This window comes from Medicago truncatula, chromosome 4 (genome assembly GCF_003473485.1).
Source record: "Medicago truncatula cultivar Jemalong A17 chromosome 4, MtrunA17r5.0-ANR, whole genome shotgun sequence".
NCBI classification, from domain to species: Eukaryota; Viridiplantae; Streptophyta; class Magnoliopsida; order Fabales; family Fabaceae; genus Medicago; species Medicago truncatula.
Window position 1 is genome coordinate 9,808,281 of NC_053045.1, and position 7,790 is coordinate 9,816,070.

Here is a 7,790-nt window from a genome sequence, read left to right on the forward strand (position 1 = left end):
AAGCGTGACTCAGAGTAAATAATAGGAAGAGAAAAACATTATTTTATTGAAAAGCATTTATTTATTTTTGTATGTTAACCCTACGGTTCTCGAGGGAAAAGGACAGTAGTAATTTAAAATTCGTTCCTTAGTTAAGTAAAGTCTGACCAATAATATTGTTCTACCTAGTAATCGAATTCGGATTCTCCTAAACAATTCTTCGTTTAATTAAACTCATTAATCATTTAAGTTCAATTATTCATTAACAGCTGTATGCTTCTAAATGTACCTGAAATAAGAAATAATTGTTGAGTAACAAACTCCGAAACTTTAACCACGGCTTTATTTGATGATAAAAAACTGGAATATTAAAACAAACTCTACGAAAGACTTAGTCAACTGATGAAGCTATGAGTAACAACTACCAGTACTATCAATGAAGTGTACTTTGTGCTGTTGGATCGGTAGTGTTGACTTTGGACTTTAGAGTCTGTTCTTCTTCGAAATCACATGCTCGATTCTCCCTAATGTCAGTTAAGGTAGGCTAATTTAGCTTCTTAAAAAAAAAGTGTACTTTGTGCCATTATGAGACCTTAAAACTTGAATCACGCAGCCTTTTTTGTTTTCAATCCAATGCTTAAATCTCCAAAATACTCCTGCAACCTCTAACTGTGACTTGAAAAAATAAATCCAACATATTTTGGTGTAAGTGGAGCAAAGGTTGGATATAATAAGAGAGGGGACACATATACTTGATGTCTTAAGGTTTTGGGTAAGAGTGTAGTGTCTAAGCCTCTTAGTGGTCATAATCATTTAGTCCATTGTAGCTCCCAGTGCTCCGCAAACTCCTCAACACAATCTAGCCCATTGCCGCTCCTAGCGCTCCCTATACTCCCCAACACAATCTATAAAGACGGTGTAATATTTGCTCTCTTTAAGTGAAGCAGTCTTTTGAGGTCCACCTTGGTTGTTGCTCTTTGTTTCTCTCAAGGTAGCTTTTTTGAAAGGTAATCTTACTTCTTGTGGATGGGTGATTCATCATCTAAGTCAGGTAAGACATGAACCAACTCATTTCATCTTTTGAGCCATATCTCGGTATTATCAATAGTAACTTGATAAGTTGCTAGCTTTTCCTTCATTGGATTAAATGAGAAAGGTTTGCTTCTCATTTTAATGCTGAAAATTACCTTATCATTGGCATCTTCGATCATACTATGATTGTTTTCAAAGATGACTATAAATCCTTTCTCATGTAATTGACCCACACCTAGAAGGTTTTGATCAATCACACGTACATAAAAAAAATATAATAGCGACTCATGTAGAGACTCATCTAGTTCTAGAAGCAAAGATATTTCACCTTGATCTAGAAGGATCTAATATAGTAACTCACTCGTGGAGTGTGCATTTACGTATATAAACATTAAAGACCTTATAATGAATCAATGAACAATTTCACTGTTATTTTAGTTTGTTAGATATGAGTAGTAATTAGAGTAATTTAGTACTTGATGATATTTATCACCTATGAAGTGGTACTCTCATTGCCATGAATTCCCCTCCCTACCATTACTTCCACCACCATCAAGATTCATTTCCATTATCAAGAACACATCGACACCCAGATCTCACCAACATCCACAACACGTCACCAAAATATCTCTACCACCAACAACCTACATTCCACAATTATACTCACACACAACCATCACACCACACGTCTTATAGCTTCCCCCAAATCAACACTCTTAATTCAGCAATTTGCATCCCTAACTTTTACCAAGATCCTAGACACCACCAATCGGTCATCCTTTACAATTTGTACACACCATATGCAAGTGTTTCTCCTCCATCGTGAAATTTTGGCACTCAGTAAAAAATGTTATACACGATGTTAAGACAAGCGAGATGTTAAGAATGATGTCAACACTAACAACAGTAACAATAGTAATGGAGACACACTCTTAGACAAAGAATCAACTTTTGCTTACAAGCTATTGAGGGATTCAGAGTTTACAACTCAATGTATCAACGTGATAGAGTGACTCACAAATAACAAGGACAGACTAGCCCTCAAATATACTTTTGTGAATTGCAGTTTCAGTAGTGAATTAGCTCTTGAGTCTTCCTTTATATAGCCTGAATGAAGAATGGGTTTGATGCACAAGTCGGGCCAAACATCCGGTCGAACCACAAGGTCTTTAGCACAAAATCTTGAAGCAGATCAAATGTATCCTTAAATGTTACAACATCACACTTAAGAAACACGTCACAGATAGACCGCCTAACATTGCTTCTAGAAAGCACACGTTTCTTGGTCCACTCTTCACGTGAATCATTAACTACAGAGATTCTTCAAGGATGTCACGTTTAAAAATAATCACCAAGAAAGCGGAGCAATGCATGCTATGATGTCGTATAAACATGTCAAGACATCTTGTTCGACATCTTGCCAGAACTCTTACTTTAACAAAAAAATGCTGCCAACATAGTCTATAAACCTATAACACATCGAATTATGGATATTCAGCTCATAACCACCAATATCCAGATCAACCACATAATACTTATTCCCAATCTATTATCCAAAATTCTATGAATGAAATATCTCAATCTTAAAAAAATTCTGCAAATGAAGTGAGAGAGTTAAACCAAGCTTCACATCAGTGGTTTATGAAATTTTGGAGTTACTAAACAAGTTGAATGAACTTTTATTTGAAGAGTCTGCTGAGAAAAATGAGCAAAATCAAGAGAAATCAACAGAAGCAATTGAGGCAGTTGTAGTCCGAGCACCGCCACCAAAATTTGATTTGCAACTATCCCAACCATGGCGGAAGTAACAAATCTAAATCAAACTCTGTTGGAGCCACCACCCATCAACCTGTTTCTGAGGCACCGGTGACACCACTGGATCTTCCTATATCCGCGTCTACGCATATATATCCGTCATCGTTGAAGCAACTACCACCACCAAAGCCCCCGGATCCGAAATCTCATTGTTGTCATAACCACCGTCCACCTGTTCACTGCCGTGACCACCGGTTCACTGCCGTGACCATCGTCGCAACTATCCCAACTATCTTTTCGTGATTTGTTTCATATCCTAATTTTTTGGTTCGAGAGGATTCAATTTGATGTATTGATTTTTGCTTCAAATATGGTCCCTTTGCTTACTTTTATGGTCACCTTGGCACAATACATTTGGTTAATATTAAGCAATTTGATCTCTATGCACGTTCCATGAGTTATGTTGTTGCTGACATTTATTTATTGGATGGGAATCTTTGCAAATATGATGCTAGTAATTGGTTAGCTTTTCTAGTTAATTGTGACGACTCTATTTTGGATTGAAGCTAAATTCTCTAATTTGAAGCCATGGAGTGGTGGCCTTGTTCTTAAGCTAATTCTCTAATTTGATCTCTAAGTGCATCATGTTATACGAGATGAGGCAGGAAATCATCAATGAGTTTCTTATTTCTTTGTGCCAACATTTGTGTGTGTCTTTAACAAAAAGGTCTTCTAAGAGCAAGCAATGGGATCCTGAAAAATTAACCAATTTTTTTACAACCTTGAGGACAAGGTTGATCTTGAAGGGTAGGTAATGATAGGATAATTAAAATAATGATCACTCATGTGGTGACTTACCAAGTTTTAGAAGCAAAAATGACTCACTTTTGAACTTGAAGGATCTAACACATAGAGTAATATTGAGTATGTTAGGGTGTACTCATCTTATTGTAGGTGTGTATTTAACTATATAAGCATTGTAAGACCTTATAATGATACAATGAAAAATTTCAATATTATTTTAGTGATAGAAGTAGTTAGAGTTATTTAGTACTCGGTGATATTCATCACCTATCAGTTAACTCCTAAACCTTCATACACTGTTTCCGTGAGCTTAACTCATTTGGTAAGAATAAGACATAAAATATACAAGATTTGAGGTTCAAATTCCGACAAAAAAAACCCTTCATACACTAATTTATTAGCTTATAAGTAACTCTTTAATTTTTAACAAAAAAGAAAAACTCCTAAACACTTGGCCAACTATTTCAACACACGTTCAAAAGTCAGTCATAATTACGTACCCGTTCAAAAGTCAATCATAATTACACGTTACAAACCTCGACCAGTACAAGCCTACAATAATACATATACTTTTGAACTAAGCATGAGTAATTATGATAATGATGTTTCTTATTAGTTTTAGGTGATGGAAGATTTTATTATTTAACTATATTTCAATGTAGTTGTGTTGGTCAATATCTTTATAATAATTTATATCAACTATTTATCAATTTAGAGCCTTAAGGCTAATTAGATTTCTATTGGGATAATTAATTATTTAATTGAAGTGATATGGACTCTATGAATAGATGTCTAGACGACCAATTAACGGGATAATAGAAACCTTAATGACCATCACACTATAAGAGACTATGATTTCCAATACATTGTACACGACAAACTCTCTCTGTTCTTCCCATTTGAATATGAAGAGAACTTGAAACATAAATGTACCGATTAAGGAAGAACCAAAAAGTCGCCGCTAACCCTATGTTGTATGTTTCAGATCTCTGTCTATTTAAGATCATTGCTGGTGAGAGGGCCATCAAAGTTCCAGGTATTCTAATACTTATTATTAATATATTTGATTAATCAAACATGTCGTAAATCCGAGCATAATATACAATATTCAATGTTCTGTTTGCTTAGACTATTGATTCATAATAATTGAACATGTTTTTATAAAATATGTTTTCATTTCTAACATTAGGAGGCCATAATCACATTCAAAATGTATTTCGAAAATGAAATGCATAATTCTCCATGTTTTCTTAGTTTATATATTGATTTATATTACTATGCTGGCCTTTGAACATGATCTTGTTGTAATACATTAATTTTCTTTTCTATTTAAGCAAGTTATTTGGGAATGTCACCCATATAAGCTGATTGAAGTTGATAGATTCATGTCACTAATTTACATTCTGAAAAATAACTTGTTCACAAACCCCATGTCCCTATAGACCTTATGTTTATGTATCCAACATTATCGAAAAGATTTGAATTGTGAAATATTATAGCTCATTTTTTATTTCTTGTTATTTTAGGCAAAGCCAAATATTTCAGAGTTAATCGCAGAGAGAGATTTTCTTAAGGAATTAAATAAAAGGCATCAACAAGAACTGGTATGCCATTCATACCATGATCATAGTTTGGTGATCTTGAATATTTGTCATGTGATAAGTTTATTCAACTATTTACATAAACTTGATTTTTTTTTTGTCAAGATCTTAATGGCTAGAAATTTACCTTGAAGTGTCCGAGAGTCGAACCCCTTAGAACATAAATTGTGTTCTTATACATAGCATAAATGCTTATCCAAATAAGCTGTTTTAGCAAGACGAGAGAAATAGAAAAATAAAGTTGTAAAACTGAAAGAGAATATAGAGATTATGCTTACAATGTGAATCTCATTAATATTATATCTAACCAATTATGTATTAATATTCTAATACTCCCCCTTAATTCATAACTGCTTAATGTTCACAACACCAAGTTTTTTCCTCAAAAATTAAAATATTTCAAGCTTCAAAGTCTTTGTAAAGCCATCTGCAAGCTGCAATTATGTAGGACAATACTGCAACTCAATCATGTTTGCTTCTACCATGAGAGATGGGATTCTTGACAAGGCTTATGGCTGACTTGTTGTCAATTCTCAATGTTAGAGGCTTCATCACTTCACACTTAAGCTCTTTCATTGCTGAATCCAACCACAAAGCTTGACATGTAGCAAATGTACCTGCAATGTACTCATCCTTCTTGGCTTCAGAGGTTCACCTATCTTGTCAGGAATCTGATCCTAACTAATCAAAACTCTAGTTTCTTTGTAGTATGCAGCAATATACTCTGCAATTACTACATGATGGTTTTCCATTGAGAACTTATTCATGTTATGGATTGCTATCAATAAGATGTGAATTCTGAAATATTGTTGCTTATTTTGAATTTCTTATTATTTTAGGAGAGAAAGGATGATATTGAGAAAAATAAAAAGCTTGAGCGCAAGAACTGGTATGTCATTCATTTCATAAATTTTCTTTTACGGATGCTTATGCAAATTTTATCTTTGAATTTTTAGTCAGGTTATATTGATTGTTATCTTGAAAAATTATTGATCGTTTAAATCATTTTCCTTGTCAGAATACCCTGATTGTGAAGTGTGAGGCCAAAGACGATTGTTGTTGTATATTGTAGATATCTTGATGAAATTATCATGGTCGGTTATGAGGTATAAGACATGTAATAATATTATTTTAAAAATAATATATATTCCATAAAATGAGTTTATCTCTATTCAAAGATATATGTTCATTAAATGAAGAGGATCGCAACTCCATAATACGACAGATAATATGACGATTGTACTTTTTGATTGGATTACTCTTGAAGTTGCCAACAAATTAATAAAAAAATTGTGCTATTTGTGTTGTTATTTGTTCTTTCGGACACACCATTATGCTTAGGTGAAATTATTAATGGTCACTTGTCTCTCCTCACCTTCGTCTTTACAAAATTTATTCGACGTGTACTCTTTTCTATGGTATCTTCTTGTTAGGAAACAAGGCATCCATGGAAGGAATGAGAGAAATCTAACAAACTCGTTGTCATTTGAATACAAAGTATTATAGTCGTCTTCGTTGGATATAATATCCTAGTCGTCTTCATTGGATATAAATATCATACTTATGAATGCATGAATATAAGACTCAACAATGCATAAGTTCAACAATAAATCGTCATCATTTACGTCTTCATTTTTCATACATGCATTCATCATCAACAACGTCGTCATTTTGCATGTAATGATTCATCAACATAAATCATCATCATCATAATCATTATCAACAACAATCAACAGAGTTCCAAAATCACATTTTGCACAAAAGACGGACAATTATCCACATCATGAAATTCACCAAATTAAACACCCATTCATCGTTTATTCATATTTACTCTATCATAAAATCATGAATATAAAGCCAATTGCAAGTTATCCGGTCATAAAATCTCATTTCAACAAAGTTCGTCTATTTTCATAAAATTGACCATTTTCAATTATACCAACAAAATTAGGGTTCCAAGTTCTTACATACCATTAATACATCCCTACATATCATCTAACATCTTAGTTAATCAATCATAACAAGTTCACTTCACAAAGTTCAACTAGTTTTTCATCCAGTTTTAAACTCAATTCATTTCCAAGTAAAATCAAGTTAAACCACTTAAAAACAACGCTAATTCATGATTACATACTCATTTATTCACTATAAATACTTCCTTAAATTCAATATTAATTTTGAAGATGTTTCATGGTTTAGTGAAAAAGTTATGATAAATATTCATGAAAAAGTGACACATGACCTATGTGTAGTAATTTGACCATAAATCAAGTTTTAGAAAACATTTTGAAGTGAGACCAAATCCATTAGAAATATAACATCCATATATAAAACTTTTATGTTTACATCTAAGGCTGAATCGGTTTACATATTATTGAATCGAGTCAAAACAAGTCAGAGAGAAACCATGATACGATTCAGAATTGTCTGAATCGATTCAAAGCTGCCCAAATGTAGAATGATGCGATTCAAACTTTCTTGAATCTAATCAATGGCCTGGAAAACACAATTTTAGCTTCGGGTTCATTCCCAAATCATCCAAAAAAAAACCCTATTTTGATCCCCAACATACCTAAAACAATAAAAAAAAAATCAATTTCCAAGGTTCAAATACACCAT

General features: G+C 33.1%; 1 long non-coding RNA gene across 1 annotated transcript; it reads left to right on the forward strand.

Annotated features, from left to right (window-relative positions):
* The first annotated feature begins 898 nt into the window (after positions 1-898).
* LOC120580130 (uncharacterized) lies at positions 899-6,308 on the forward strand. Its single transcript, XR_005645760.1, has 5 exons — positions 899-1,030; positions 4,556-4,606; positions 5,097-5,174; positions 6,011-6,060; positions 6,190-6,308. It is a non-coding gene; the product is annotated as an uncharacterized lncRNA (long non-coding RNA).
* Positions 6,309-7,790: the final 1,482 nt, after the last annotated feature.